The 16,994-nt window shown below is 38.0% G+C and overlaps 1 protein-coding gene across 1 annotated transcript in view; it reads left to right on the forward strand.

Moving 5' to 3' along the window:
* Window positions 1-16,994, forward strand: part of LINGO2 (leucine rich repeat and Ig domain containing 2) — a 1,050,366-nt gene that overhangs the window by 675,227 nt on the left and 358,145 nt on the right. The window contains exon 5 of the mRNA XM_032479097.1: window positions 7,456-7,488. The gene's annotated coding sequence lies outside the window, so the exon portion shown is untranslated. The remainder of the gene's footprint in view (window positions 1-7,455; window positions 7,489-16,994) is intronic.

Below are 16,994 nucleotides of genomic sequence, written 5' to 3' on the forward strand. Positions count from 1 at the left end.
TAGGTTATTGCAAGCTATTGTATATAGTTCCAACCTGTGCTCTACAGCAGGACCTTGTTGTTTATCTATCCTGTGTATAGTAGTTTGTATCAAGCACTTTTATTGCAGTTTCTCATTTACAATATGCCCAGTGAAGTAGATGCTATTTTATTACCATCCCCATTTTACAGACCAAGAACATGAAGCACAAGTTCAAGTAACTTGTCAGAGATCACATAGCACGTTGAGGAGTCGTGTCGAAGCTGTCTCAGATGGAGCAAGTGTTATTAACACTATGCCTTAGCGCTCTCCACTGAAATATGTAGTGTGGCTTGTAGAACTTAATTATAATATCTCTGTATGAGGATTTCAGGAACTGAGGAGCTGCGGACGGCACATGAACGAGTCCTTTGAGATTCAGGGCTTTCCTCTGAATATTGCTGATGTATAACAAAGGAAATATAAAGTGTGTTTATGTGGTTTTCAGCTGACTCTCCCTGTAGATGTTATTTCTGTCATTAATTTAAATGAACACCTATTAACAGTCTACAGCATGCTTTGGTAATTAGCTAAAGTCATTTAATACATAATTTATTGACATGGTTGTTTTACAAAGACATATCTGGTAAGTTTTTTCATGTGAATCTTTCCATATGAATCATTCCATGTGGGAATCTCTATCTGAATTCTAGACATTTGAGATGTTCTAATAATGCTTTTATATTTTGAATGTCATAGATGGTAAACACAATTAGTTGAAAGATAGCTTAATACCCAGTAGTATTATTAAAGAAGAAAATGACCCGATATGTATTTTGTGTCTAATAAATGCTAGGCCTATCTGTCACTATTTCTCAAAAAAAAAAAAATCTTGAGGTAGGTATAATTATCCCCACTTTATAGATAAGGAGACTGAGGTTCAGAGAAGTTAAGGTACTTGCCCAATATTTCCCTGTAAATGTGTAGTAATGCTGGGATCCAACCTACATACATCTGAGTCCAAAGACTGCTTTTTCCACTGTAATGTGCTCACTGTAATATGCTCACTATGTGCATTGAAAGTATGCAGACATCTGTGGTTGTATAAACAGAAAAAGAAAACATTTTGCTTCTGGTTCATATTTATGATTCCAGTTTTCTTCCTTTCTCTTTCTATTTAAGTATTATCTCTCTGAAAATTCCTTTTGGTTCCTCTTCAGGGATGTTGGCTTGGATTCACCCTATCAGCAGTCCTTGATTTGGATAACCTCAAGTTCTACACCCTTCCAGTCCTATCTTGCCTCTTGAGACATAACTTGTAACTCAAGTCAAGAAAAAATGTTGTCCACAAACAGAAACCTAGTTGGAAACAGGGTAGAGACTAAACTCAGGCTCCTGATTCCTCATCCAGTGCTTTTTTGACCACAGGGCTCTGCTTTCCCAAAGTGCTAGATAAGCATGATTTCAAATTAGTTAACCTAGGCTTCATCCGCCAGCCCTGTCAATGGGACCAAGCCAAACATAAAACACTTCTGCCTTCACTTTCTTGAAGGGACCACTGCAGCAATTGTCATAAAGAGACTTTTCATCTTCAAACCACTTCTCTGGCTCCATGTTGACACTGGTTTCTTCAAACTTTACAAATTATGACATTGCCCCAACCCTTCTGTGTTATTTAACTTAAAGTTAAATCATTTAAAATACATTTTTAAAAGTCATACAAATCTAAAATTCTTATAGTGCCATCTTCCACCTTGATGAGCTCTGTCCTAGAGAGATCTTTGTGTTGCAAAGCTAAGCTCATGTCTTTAGATGTAAGTCTTTATCTGTTTGTCAGTCTGCTTTTGGGATGTACAACTGTAATGTTAAATTTAGTATTTCATCTCAGTATCTGTACTGACACTCACTTGGCTACACCAGTTCTGGGTGTCATAGGAAAATACTGCCTCTCTTCCCTGAACCCAAAAATATACTCACTAGAAACTGAGATGCAATTTGCTGATGCCAGATGTACTGGCATTATAAGTCAAGGTAAGCTTCTTGTGAATAGGTCCTGGACATTTTGGTCTCTTTCACAACCCCAGATAAAGTTATGAATGAACCGATGTAAATCTATGTTGCTGTTTCTGAAACTTATAGAATTACATGCCTTTGCCTTTGCTGCAGAATACATGTAGAATGTCTGACTGTACAGTTCTACAGCCTTATCAATCATTAGGTGAACAATGGTCCAGTAAAGGTGTTTCTGGAAGTCTGAAAGAATCTTTAACTTAAAGCTTACTGAGGCAAGTGGACTATGCAAAACTTAGGCTATATTGGTGAAAAGTCTCATCCATTAACTTCATGCTTGATTTGAAGTGTTTCCTATTCTCCGTGCTTTGCTTTATGCATCCACCAGTCCATATGGGATAGAGTGTATGATATGGTGCTCCTAAAATACAGCTGAAGACCTAATATATAGAGGAAATCCCAGGGGTGGTGCTGGAAGACAGATGTCTGTGGGATGATTCACACCCTCTTTTAAGTCATGAGGATGGAGACATGCTTCATTAAGAAGCTGGGGATGGGGTGGGGGTGGGGAGAACATTTAACAACATGGGACCAGTCAAGGGAATCCCCGTATTTCTGTGTTGCATCTGAGGAACCTTAGAGCAGCTGGTTGCGGCTCTCTAGTTTAATAAAAATCCTGGGGAGAATCATAAGAAGACTCTTTATAAGTGTTGATAGAGATTTCATCAGCTTATTTTGGTTGCATTTTCCAGTTTTTAAAAACGTTAGATAATCTTCCCCACCGTCCCCAAATCCTAATTTTGTAGACTTCGTTGGTGTTGAACCAGTGCTTTCTGACGTCCCAATACTTTGTATATGCATTCTTTTCAGATGTATTAGACACTCCCCCCACCCCCCAAAAAAACCTTCATACACACACACACACAAATTGCTGCTTCTGTGGGGAGGTTCCAATCCCAGTTATCACAAGAGGAAATCTTTCACATCCCTCTGATGTTTGAAAGCTTCTCAAAAAAACTTCCCCTCCTCCCCACAAAAAAGGAAATAAAAAGTGTAAATAACTTTTGTCCACTAACTGAAGACAATATAGAATTAAAGCTGCTTGACTCTTCCCCAGTGTGGCCAGGTTAGGTATGTTTCTTGGAATGCTTTTGTCAGTTTTCTGTCAGAGGAGTTCTCTCTGATTTTATCTTGTATTTATTTATCGTGTTAAGCCCTTAGTGCAGTGTAGCTGTGGAATAACAAGAGAAAACCAGGAATACCAGTATGTTTATATAGAAGAGAATGATGATTTCCCCAATAATGAAGAGTTGGTAGATGAAATAAAGGAATTAGTGATATGGAATTTCTTCAGGGACAGTGTGAAGAGATACAGTGATTTCCAGACAAGAGATGACAGACAGTTGGTGACTACGGAGTGCACCATTCACTGGTTATAAAATCCTAACTGCTTTCTCTCAAAATTACATAGAATTAGGTAACTTCTGCATTCTGATTGTAAAGCCTGCCTGAAGCAGTATTTCACTGGACTGTAAATTGTTTTGACTATACTTCATGCCTGATAAAATCCTTACATTTATGTTAGTAAGCGTAAGCCTTTGTTCTGTAACTAATCTTTTAAGTTTTCTGAAACAGAGAAACCTTGAATTTTTTTCCTAGAAAATGGCGTGATTAAAGGTGTACTGTTCTTTGAAAATAGGCTAGCATAATTAAGGATTTTGGTCAAACTAACTTTGAAACTACTCTTGAGTTCTACTGTATAGGATATATATATATATTCATACATACATATATGCACATATATGTACACATATATTTAATATATAAATTAGTATATATATATATATAAGCATATCTATATAAACATATCTATATGTACTAATTTATTTCAGTCTGGAATTCAAGAGGAATAAATATAATAGTTTAACATTCCAGTAACAGTATAATTGTAGATATTGGGTAACACTGAGGAATGCTTTCTGACTTAAATACAGGCTTAAATATATCATTATTGACTGTGTTTACTGCCTAGACAAAAATATGTTGACAATTAGATTAAAGTGTTCTTTATGGGAGATGGAGAGGTACAATGAATAGGCTATGGACTTTAGAGCCAGCTATATCCATTCAGTTTTCAGCTCCGTGTCTTCTGAATTTTGTATTCTTGCTTTAGGTCAGTTTTCTTGAGGAACATACTCTGAGATGGAGGTTTTTATGCAGGAAGTTTGTTGAGGAGTGTGTTTGGGATCAATATCATTATAAGTGTGTTGGATGGAGAAAAGGGGGCTCTGGTCTTTGTACCCATGTATTGATCAGTCATTAGATGTAAGTTGCCTGTAGGATGAATTATCTAGGGTGGAGCAGTTCCCTTTGGTGGAAGAAAGAAAATTCCCTGTGGTGGAAGGAGGGAAATTCTGGTGTAAGCCACCAGAAGCCAACCCTTGTCCTGAAGAGGGGTCTGGGTAAAGTTGTGCAGCATTTACTCTGTCCATGCCCATGATGCTTGCCTCTTCATGTTTATATAGTAAGTTTCTTGCATCTGAGAGCAGCTCCTTCAGGATTCTAGTAAGTCACCTTTCTTGGCAAAGCCTTGAAGAGGAAGAGTAGAACTACAGCCCCTGCCACTGCAGGATGTCTCAAGGCCACAACTGATACCTATGGTCCCCTATTGTTTTCTACCTTCTATGCCCGTTCTAGAATCCCCTCATCCTCAGCCAGCACCCTAGTGCTCTATGTTGCTTACTTTGGGGATGGAGCAGGCCATTACTGAGGGGTCCAAACCCCTCCTTACTTTTCCTTTCTTAGGTCTTGGTTACTGCGCTTGTCCATATATTTTCAAAAATAGGGAACTACTAAGAAATTCCCTGTGAATCACCTGGATACTAGAAATTCTTCCCCATCCTCATTGTCTGACAGCATCCCTACCTCCTCCTGATGATCAGTTATCCCTGCCAGGATGGTGATTCCTCTCCTTTCTGCCCATCTCCTGGCACAGGGAACCCTAAGGGATTGGATGTAAGGTATATCCTAAAGTTTAATGAGACTCTTACTTGTCCTCTCATAGAAGCATTCTCTCTTTGAAAAACAGGATCTCTCGATTCGCAGAGACTTAATTTGTGGGACAGAAAGCACAGATTCCCCACTTAGGCCACTGGAAGTGATGCTGATTTTGACCACTTCTACTTCCTCCTCTTGGTTCTTACACCCATGTATTCTATCTATTGTGGATGCAGCCCCAAAGAATGCTCATCGATTTACTGTGTTTAGCACATCCTTTATCCCATCATTGCAGGATATCATCTCCAAGCTGGTACTTCAGCTGCACCTCCAAAAGGCTGTTCCATATGTGTGTCAGGCCAGCAGCTTCTGGGTCATGCAGTATGTGTCAGGATGAGTGGATCCCAAGATTGTGCATCCACTGCTGATGTCCAAAGTAGTTCCATGTGTCTGAGGTGATATTTATTATCATGTCCTGATGGATCACACACTCTATAGGCCCTCTGACCCTGGGGCTGGACAAGGCCCTGCAGACAGATAAGCAAAAAATAAAGTTTAGGATTGGTTTTAGTTCTAGTCAGAATGAATCACTGCTCCTAAGGTGGAAGAGGTCCAGTGTCCTAATCAGCTTTCCATCAAGTGGCTGGTTGGTCTCCCCAAGAACAGTGCTGAAACTGAGGCTCAGCATTGACCCCTGTGGCTGTTGGAGTGGAGGCAGCTCGTCAACCTTTCCATGTGTGGGGAAACAGATATGTGTTGTGTGGCCCACGTGAAATAGATGAGCTCTACGGAAAGAACGAAGGGAAGGTTATTCTAAAGCTTAAGAAAGAAATGTAAGGGGAGAATGGAACTTCTCGGGCAGATCAGAAATATAGTAAAGCTGAGAGAAGGACCAGGAATATATTCTGGAAGTATTCATGCTTCACAAGGTGGTAAGCCTCTGGCTAGAATGAAGTCTACTAATAACTCACTAATTTATGTATTGATTGTTACTACTTTTTAAATTTCCCTTAATTTCTGAGTTTCCTTTTAATCCTCATTTCTTTTTTGATTAAGACCAGTCAATTCCCCAAGTTAAAAGAACAGAGACCAACTTGGAAAATCTGGGCAAACTAATCACATCAATGTGACTCCTTTTCCTTATTTGTAAAATGGAAGTGAAAATCCTTGTCTTGAAGAGTTATGGGATTTAAAAACATATCTAGAAATTACTGTACCTGGTATGTGCTCAGTCATTGCTTCTTAATATTGAAACGGTCCTAAACAATCACTGCTGAATTCCTAAGGAGAAAAGGATAGGCCGGTCTTACATCCTTGTTTGGGGCACTGGTTGTAGCTATTGGACAAAGTGGAAGTAAGGCAGGTAGATAAGAAGAGTCAGTAGAGATCCACCTCCCATCTACCTAGGGGCTCACATAATATGATTTTTCAGTGATTGACCTCCAATTCCATTTGGTTTTTGAAATAGTATAATTTTTGTGCTTATATATGGGTATTTGATTTACCAGCTGTGTGGTGTTAGGTAAATTACTCCATATTTCTGAACCTTATAAAATTGGGATAAAAATATGACTTATCTCATGGGATTGGTGTGTAGGTTAAATGAGAAACATGTGTGATTCACATGTAATTGTATGTAATACACATGTGTCATATACATGCCAGCCTGATTGTGCCGTGCCTGCTACGTAGCAAAGATTAGCTATTATTATTATGCTTTCCCAGAATACGTATCTGAGATCCCAACAGGATATTATATTTCAGTGTTTTTCTCTCACCTCCTCATCCCTCAGAACGAACAATGACGAGAAAACATCAGTTGGGTAAATACTGCATTATCATAATTACAATTTCCCTGAGAAAAGTGGCTTGCAGTTTGAATATTCAGCATCATAATTACAATTTCCATAAGGAATGTAGAACAGTTATTATAAACAACACAATAATCACTTGGTCCATAAGGGAGAACAGATTATCGGGGGAGTGAGGAGGGAGAAGAAACCAAAGTCTCTGTTCTAATCAGTATTCAAGAGTAAAAATACAGAACCTGAGAATAAATTGTAATAGCCTCTTAGAATACTCTTGTCTGAATTTATCAAACAATCTTATCATGATGGCAAATTTCCATGGGTTGATTAAGTTCTGCCTATATATTTTTTCCCTATATCTAATTTAGTTTTATCATTCTTATTAAACATCCTCCCTGTATCTTTACTCACTGTCATTCATGATTGCTGTACCCCCAAGAAATTTTGAAAAGCAAACTATCACAAAATACAAAAAGCACAAAATATTGGTTGGAATAAAACAGTCTAAGGGAAGAAAAAGTTTTATCAGGGTATTTCTCTCTTCACAGTTAAATGTTTCCTTTGTCAAGGGAAAATGGGTAAAAGTGTCTTTTTTAAATATTCTTTTTACTGCTGTGTTGCCTTAATTGGCTTTCACTTACATTTCTTTCTTTTTTTTTCCTTGTCTTTTTTATTTTTGTAGGTGAGATGAGCAAAACAGAAGGCAGCTTTCAAGGTTGGTACTTTTCATGATATTTTAAAACCTCTTGTTAATATGAAGCAGAGTATGAAAGAAGCAGAGGAAAATATGTCCTTAGCTTTTCACAGATAGCGATTAAAGGATGTTATGTTTTTATTCTCCTCACTCATGGATGGAAAAGTACAACACAGATTGTTACAAAATGCAATACAGCAATCAAATATAATATCTGATTCAATGCTTGGCAAAATTGTGGAATTGGAAATACTCAATATTTTCCCACTCCATCCATTTGTCATTCCATCCATCCAACACTCACTCATATATTTGTTTTCAGTGAATATTTATTACATGTATATTGTGCGCAAGGCTCTGTCATCTGATTTTCCTTTATTCATACCTCATTTGGCTGACCTTCCCCAGATTACCAATCACACACCTTTTCCAGTGCTGCTTGCTACCTCTGACAATAAACCTTCACCTACCATCACAGGTTTTCAGTTTAACTTCCTGGATCTGATAAATGAGCAGCATTTGCACAACACTGCTCAGCTAATATGAGCTCAGATATGTCTGCTCCCAAATAATTGGGGCAAAGATGAAACCAGCAGTATAACAATAATAAAATCACCCCTCTGTACAGGATAATAAACTATACAAGATCTTGTACTGTTGTGTGACTGTATATAGATTAGTATCCTATGGTTTAGTAGAAATCTATATATTGTAATCTATATTATCAGTTATCCTTTCTCAAAATTCTAGTTACATGTCTTCTTTCCCTACACCTCTTAAGCAGTCTTAAGACTTTCTGCCCAAGAACGAGTATGTTACTACTATTAATTTTAAAACAAGCAAAGCATTCCAGACACACAGGAAATGGCTCTTTTTAAGAACTGCAGTGGTAGATTGAAGCAAACTTCACAGGAAGCAAAGACTGAAAATTTTCTGCTGATCAGTGGTTAGTAAATGGAAATTAATAGAATTCTCCTTGTACTAACTAAAAGATGGATAAATATTATTTTTATTTGGGGGTCTGTTTTATTGTTTTGTTTTAATGAACATTATTATACTTTAAAAAGGCTTTCTCAATTTCCTTACTAATATTGATTTACCCTAAAGCACTTAAACAAAAATCTTGAGGTCTTCAGCAGAAAATTCTGCTACCAGAGGTGTTTTCAGGAACATAACTGTCTTAATTGGGAAGGGACTCTTGTGACTATCTGCCGATCTAATTTAATTTAACTAATTTAATCCAAAACAGTCTAAATTATCTCAGCCATCAATCTATGTAATTATAATACTTACTAGGAGACAGTGAGCGGTGATTGAGAAGTTGGGCTCTTAGAATCAGAGTGCCTGAGTTTGAATCCTATTTACCCATATACTCTTGTGTGTGGGGCCAGCGTCTTAACATCTCTAATCCTTGTTTCTTCTGTTGTAAAATGAAAGGTATAAGAATACTTGCTTCATAAGCTTGTTGGGGAATAAAGAAGATGATGTATTTACAAATCATTCTGACCTATTGTAAGAATGCAGTAAATGATAGTTGCCATTATTATCACTTGACTAGGACTAATATTACTGTAAAGCATTATTGTTAGAGGCAGGCAACATCTTCACTCGCCTGGAATAAACTCTCACAGAATTGATCTTTCATATTTCGCCATCAGAGATGTATTCATTCTAGGGTAATATTTTGTCCCATGTGAAAATATAGGTAGCGTGGGATTGTCTATCAAATTGTGAAATCTTGTAGCCAACTGCATCTACTTTTTTTCTAAATACAAGATTTTGATAAATATCAGCATATCACCAAAGTGAGGGAAGTAAACCATCTGAGTGACTGCAGAGGGGAGAAGAGAATCAGGAGCAGTGAGGAGAGAGTCAGTGGAAGGAGAGGTTGGTGACAACTTCCAAATCTTGCTCAGATGGAAACTAGCATTGCCTGTGCTTTGTGTGCGGAGAGTCCCTTTGTTCATGGTGATGTGAGGGCTGACAGATGGAGGGGATGCTGCTGCAGATTGGTGGGAGAGGAAGCATTCAGGAAAGGTTGGGGGTCATTCTTCCACGGCAGTAAAAGTGGTAGGAAATCTGATGGGCAGAGTGAGAGAGCAGTATAAAGGGATGCAACTAGAGCCCCTTCTGCTCAGTGAGATCTGTAGTGTTTTGCATATGTATTATTCATATATATTAGAGTCAAAGATGAAAGCCATCCCTCAGTTGAAAGTGGTCAGTGACCTCAGACCAGATCATCAATATGCAGTCATCCAACAGCAGCTTCTAAGTGCCTGAAGCTCATGGTGAGCCCAAAGGCAAGGGGTCTGAGTGAAAAGATCTTACTTTGTTCAGTCTCTCCCAGTGACTCAACAGGCACTCCAAAGTCCTCTAGATTCACACACAAGCCTCTGGATTCATTTTGACACATATTGTGGCAAGTGTGTTAAATATAGACTTTCTATTGGGAAAGAGCTTCCTCTGATCCAATGGGAAAAAATGGCACTTGTAATTCAGTGTCTTAGAAATGACCAGATATATCATAATCTGAGTAAACAGGATAGTACTGAAATGTCTTAATCTGGCCCCTGAGACAGCAAGATTCAAAACCTAGTTTGTCAGCACACCCAGATGAAGGGGTAGTGCAGCTCTGCAGTGGCAAATGTTCTCATCTGTAAGGGTCTGAAGCGTCACTGGGTTTACCCGGAATTATGGTCTTCACATGCGACTCTGTAGTAAGTGGTAAAGCAGTTATCTCTAGTCCTGTGAAAAGTACAGTGCTTAAGAAGAAAAAACTCATGATGACTTCAGACCCACCTCCAGGACATACTTACATATTTGATTGAACCTGCCTATGACACTCATTCTGTCCCTACAACATCCCATGGGCTCGCTATCACTTATATACACTATGGATGTTTCTGATAGCTTGTGTTAGCCACTGTTGGTCTACTCATGCTTGTCTCATGAAAGGAAATCATACTTATAGACTTGTAGATCTAAAAAATACTATATTATGCATTTTAGCCTTTTTTTCCTTCAAATAATGGAATTTAGGCCCACAGAGGTCAAGCAAAGTTTCCTAAGTCATGGAGTGTACCAGGAACCAAATAAGGACCACAGTCACATTGCTTACCTCCTTACCATGAATCGTCCCAGATTGCTTAGTGAAGAAAGTAGGAAGTCTTGGATGGAAACTATTTCTGAAACCCTGCATTCTGTACCATCTTCTTGCCTGAAATTGTTATTCATCTTCTGTTGGTTAAGCGCTTCTGAAAGGGTCTTTCTTCCCTGACTTTATCAAGAGTTCCATAAGGGTACAGCTCATGGCTACAATTTCTTTGTATTTTTACCATATGTATAAGGTTCTAAATAAGTAAATGTTGTGTCATTTATTTTGATTCTAAACCTTGTCAAGAACACTGAACCCCCACCCTTCTTCCAACTCAGTGAGTTCTGTTTACATTATTTTAGAAGACCCTCCTCCCTCCAAAAATCAAAATCACTGAAGGTAACCAGAAAGCAAACCAATATGGTTGGGTTTTACATTTGGTTTGGGGTTGTTTTGGTTTTTTTCCAACTCTGCTATGGGAGTGGAGGAGTGATAAATGTATCAAAAATCAACTCATTGAAATAATGTGTACTTCCACATGTGTATATTTTAGGCCGTGAGTATAGGGAGGGTGGTCAAAAAGAAGCATTTAATCCATTCCATTTAGCTGGAATTACTTGGGCTTAATGGCTTGCAAGCTAAACCATTAGAGGGGCGGGTAAGGGGAGAGAATGCCTATTGAAAATACAAATGTATGTTTGAGCAGATAGTAGGGAGAGTCCAGAGGCTCATTTTTTTTTAATACAGAAAAAGGTTACAAATTTTAAAAAACTAATTTCCTTTTTGTTACAGATTCTAAATCTAATTTCCTTTTGTCCTTCCTGTGTATTTGAAAATAGGATGTAGGCCTTATTTCCATGTCAGAGCTCTTTAATATTCTCACACTGGGAGTGTTGTGTTTAGATGTGAGCACCACGAATTTAGAAAGCTATTAAAAAACCTATTTTGCCCTCCTTCTAAATAGAATGTCATTCAAACAAGCACAGATTAGATAACGATTATTAATTATAGAGAATTCTAATATTCACTTGACTCTTTCAAAGATCATTTAAGGCGATCAGATTTATGATTCATAACAACTCTTTCTATAATTCTCTTTCTCCATCTCTCAGTGTATTCACACTGTGCAGTGTTTTGAATCTTCTCTCATGCCAAAACGTTAAACTCCCCTTAAGCTTCAGTTCTTGCATACATCTTTTTCCCATTTTCCAACATTTTATGCCCCAAAACTTTCCCTCTGTCCCTCTCATCTGTCTGATTTTATCTTGGGGCATTCTCCAGACTTTTCAATGAGAGAAACTGAAAACAAAGCAGACTCTGGAAATGATAAGTATACTCACATGGTAGTAAATCTTGTTCCAGTCTGCATATGAACATATGTATACATAAATAGTACATGTACATGTTCAAAATGAGGATAGTGATGGACTCAAACTTATGGTACTAATAGAAGTGAGGCAGAGGCAGCCTGCGCAGTGGACAGAGCAACAGATTCACTTCCAGTTGAATCAGGTGATGAGGCAGGTAATGATTAGTAGGGTATTGCTACTATATTATTATAGCATTATTTGGCTTTTAAAACTATGAAGCAGTATTACCTTGAAACAAATAAAAGCTACATTTAAATGTATTTTTCAATATAAACAATTGTGCGACTTAGCTTTAACTCCTGGTCTCACTTTGGGAAGACCTTGGGAAAGTCATTTCCTCTTGTTTTTTTTTGTTTGTTTGTTTGTTTGTTTTTTGGTTTTTTCTGATTTGCTTGCCTATTTGTTAAGTTCTATTTTGATGTTCTTCTAAAGGAGCTAATTCAGGTGGATGATCCCTGCTTAATATGTGACACAAAGCAGTGAGTTCCCCCACATCCATTTCCATTTCCCTGTTGAAGGAACTGAGAAGTACATTAGCTGTTTTCGAAGATCTGAAGGAGTCGCAGGTGGAAGAAAGATGTGATTAAGCCTATGGTGCCAAGTGATAATATAAGAAACCAGGAGGCTTGAGGAAACATATCCAGCTCAATATAAGGAGGAACGTGACTAAAAACATGGCACTGTGACGCGTGAGTTCCTCCATGGTAATCTTTCCAACATAGCCTGAGGATTGTGTGGCTGGGGTGTGATATAGAGGAAATGCTAAAATTGGGACATCAAGCAGGGCATGTTCCAGGTTCTTTCCTACAGACCTGATGATGCAATGTCCTGTGTCTACTCCCGAAATGTGAAGACCACAGGGAAGCAGGCTGTAGTTACTATAAGTGCAGTAACTTCGGAGATTACACGAGAAAGCAACAGGCTTTGACTGCTTTAAGCAGTAAGAAAAATATACAAAGCAGAAATGCAGCAAACTCGGCCAGATTTGACCCCAGATTTAACACTGTGACCAAGTTCAAAGACCCCTCATTGAACTTCAAGGGCAAAGTTCTAACATTTCGTTTGAAAGCGGCGCAGCTCTCCAGGAAAGGTCTGACTTGGGGCTTATATTTACAATGGAATCCATGCTTTCCTAGTCACACACGAGCAGACCCTGATTTCTATATATCCTCTGCCTGGGAGCACCGTTCCTTTCTCTCCTCCCTCTGCCTCTAAGGCTTCTGGACTAGTCTCAAGTAGGTACATTCCCCTTAGGCAGAAAACAAGAGAAAATCAAAGAGGACCCATGACTGATGGGAACTTTGCTCTTAGCTCTTGTTCTGATTCTTTAGCACTGAAAAGGAGAGTTAAACTCCCACACAGATGAAAAAACTCTACCCTAGACCACTCTTCACTTCCTTGTCTTCTCCCTGCCCTCCCCAGGTTAGCTTTCTCCCAAGTTCCTTCAGTCACCTCCTTCTCACCTGCTACCTCTGCATCACCCCTCACCCAGGCCAGCCAGAGCCCCTTTTTAGGACAGCAGAGTGGTTCCAGGATCTTGTATCATAATATGTTGCAGATTTGCCTTCTAGTAATGGCTGTTCTTGTTTAGCTATAAAGCCCGTTTGAATGTAGGAACCGCTTCTGCAGCCCAGATACAGCTCTTAACTTTTAGCCATATGTCTATTGGCCATCCCATACCTAGGCAGTTAATTCCAGTTCATTAATTCCAATTAATTTTTCACATTATGATCCAAATGGCATTCCAATCTTCCGTCCTGATCTTCCCCTACCAAGCTGCCTTTCTTCCAGCCACACTCAGCCCTTCACATCCTCTCTACTAAGAATGTTCTTCTGCTTATCTTCATCTCTGGTACACACTGACTAGTGGAACTCAAATATCTCCTGCCCCTCTGTGAAATCTTCTCATCCATCACTATTCAAACTTAGACAGGAATCCCTCTGTGTTTCCAGCACATTTTGCTCATATTTGTAACACTTAACATGTTGTGTTACAATTTATGTTTTTGTAAGTTTATCCTCCCTACTTGTTTTCTCAAATACATGAATACTATTCTCTTTGGCATTCACAGTACCTAGCATAGTATGTGATTCATCACAAGAACCTGATAAAAGTTATTTGAATGAATGAAATTAAATAAGTAAATGAATGAGAATATATACTATAATGTGTGCCTTTTTAAACAACTGTTCTAGAGAATTAGTTGTTAAACAGAGAAAGCTTCAGTAGGCATCTTGAACATCTGGACAATTGTAATGCAAAATATTTCCTTAGAAGGCAAAGAGATAGTCTCTTTTCCTGTGGAAGTAGGAAAGAATTTTTGTTTCAAGGAAAATTACATTGAAAAAACTGTCTACAGTACCAGAGACGAAGTTTATATCTTCAGGGACATTCTCTTGTCTTCTTCTATTACAAGAGTAAACAAGATTTAAACCTTGCAGCCAGTGTGATGATGTGGCCAGACAGCTAATAAAGAGGAAGATTAGAGAGTTGCATAAAATGGCAGGTGCCTGGGCAGATTCCTCGCCTTAGACATTAAATGCAGAACAAAGCGATGCTGTTTCCTGAGGACCGCCAGAAGTGCTTGATGTCAGCTTCAGCAGCATGGTGCCATTTTGGCTGTGGTGTTCATCTTACCTTGTATCCCAGTTTGAAAACAATATAGAGGAAAAATAAAGCAAACAGCAGTAGATGGTTCTCAGGATAGAGAGACAGCATCTGAAACGAAACCAAACTCTTGCAAAAAAGAATGAAAAATCATTTCTACTCAGTCATTTACGATACATCCTTTGCTCTCATTGAATAGACTATAACATCTAATCATGTAAAACATCTCAAAAAGTCAGAGGGAGTCTACATCCTATAGCTAACTTTATGTTTCATTCTCTCAGGGAGCTTAGAATTACTACTATTTTAAGATAGAAGGGAAATGATGTGGGTGAGGGGATTTCTCCTGGTGACTCACATGACCAAGAGCAAATACAGAAAATACTTTACCGTTTTGTACCTAATGAACATAATTACCACAACTATTTCCTCTTTTGAGCTTTCTTTACCAAAAAGGCATTTTCAGACCCATCTTCTATCTGGGGATAAAGACAATGCTAGAAATGAAGCACAAAGCAAAGAGACAGGCACAGATTATACAATAGAGAAAATTCTGGGTTTAGAAAGGAAGAAAGGAGAGAAACATTTCTCAGCACTTACTAAGGGCTGAGCATTGTGCTAAGTGTTTTGCAAGAATAGATCATTGTATATTTTCTCTGATGTGAATAATACAAAGTTAACAAAATATCCATGTATATAGTATAAAACATTACTGTATTATGAAAAATATGAAAAGGAATATATATATGAATAACTGAATCACTATGCCCTACATCACAACACAGCATCGTAAACCAACTATACTTCAAATAGAAAAATAAATTTAAAACAAAACAAAAACACATATGTTGACCAAAAGATATGATTGTAGATAATCTGTGTAAGCCATCAATATCTGTAGAAGAGTATTCCAATTTATACCAGAGAAACTCAAACAGCATTATCACATAATGTTGGACATACTTTTAGGTCTTAGGCTTGGGAGCCAAATCTAGGAGTCCAATTTCTTTATAGGAGAGGAAGCTGAATTTACAATAGGATGCAAAAAACTCCCTCACCTTCAATATATAGATACAGATATATAGATATATCATATATACATAATTGCCTAATATATCCCAGTCACATATGTAATCATGTAGTGAAATATTTTGTCATATAATGAGATAGTTTTAAGTGTTCATCAGCTTAAATCTACACAAAAATAATTGTCAACCTCAAAGATATCTGCTGAATACAGAAGTCTCAGAAATTGATCATGAAGACAATAGTAGAATTGTTTCTCATGTACCATTTGTCTGAAATAAACATTTTTTTCAAGTGAATATACCCACGTAGTTTTGTCTAACTAGCTAATGCTGGTGAATCCACTGATTGGTGGAGATGATTAATTTGTGATCCAATCAAAAGACAAATAATAGTAAATCCCTTTTTCACTTTTTATAATTGGTGGTGAGTTTCTTCATATTTCTAAAGCAACCCAAACCTCTGTTTGTTTCCTGCACCAGTCACTCTGGCTGTTACCTGCAAGCTTGCTATTGGGAGCCAAAGATAATCCAGGGCATGAGACATGTCCTCTGGTCCTAGATTGGCTCAAATTGAATTATATCGCAGCACAGGGGCTGTACGCTGCCCCTTCCTGGTGAAAAATTACTGATTCAGTCTGGCTTTCTGTTTTTCTCACACACCATTCCTTGTCTCCATTTTCTTACCTTTGCTTAGTTAGTACTCCTTCTCAAAGGACTCTTGCTTATGTGTCATGGTTATTTCACTTACCATTCTTTCTCAGGGTCAGCAGAACATAAATTCTGGAGATGAACTGCCTGGGATCAAACCCGGTTTTCTACTTACTGTGTTCATCTTTGGATGAGTTGCTTAAAATCTCTAAACTTGAATTTCTTTGTCCATAAAATGGAGACTGCATCCTCAGAGTTTTGGGAATATTAAATAGGATAATCTGTTTACCGTGCTTGATGCACAGCAGATACTCAATTGGTATTATTACTGTAATTATGATTATTCTGGGATAGAGGAAGGGATGTGACAGCAGTTTCCAAACTTGTAGACTTCCTCAGCACTTTGACCATATGTTTAAAAGCACCTCCCTTGAGTTCCGACTTAGAAAATGAAATGCAACAGACGTCATTTCTTTTGCTCAAATGCTGGGAGAATTAGAACCAAAGTAATATTGTCAGAATTTAAAAAAAAAAAAACTTTTCAAAACATTTTTTAATATGTCTTAGCTGCCAGAAGAATTAGAGTCCAATTCAAAGCCAAGTGACTTTTCTTACAGGCTGTTCTTCTGTTCTTCTGGTTCTTCTGTTACTCAATCTTTGTTCTTGGTTTATTTATAATTTGTGCAATGTTCATTTGTCTTTGACATCTATGTTCCCTCAGACCTTTTTGAAATGAAGCAATGAAATCCTTACTCAAGTCTCCAGAAGCACTCTGCCTG

Source organism: Camelus ferus, chromosome 4 (genome assembly GCF_009834535.1).
Source record: "Camelus ferus isolate YT-003-E chromosome 4, BCGSAC_Cfer_1.0, whole genome shotgun sequence".
NCBI classification, from domain to species: domain Eukaryota; kingdom Metazoa; phylum Chordata; class Mammalia; order Artiodactyla; family Camelidae; genus Camelus; species Camelus ferus.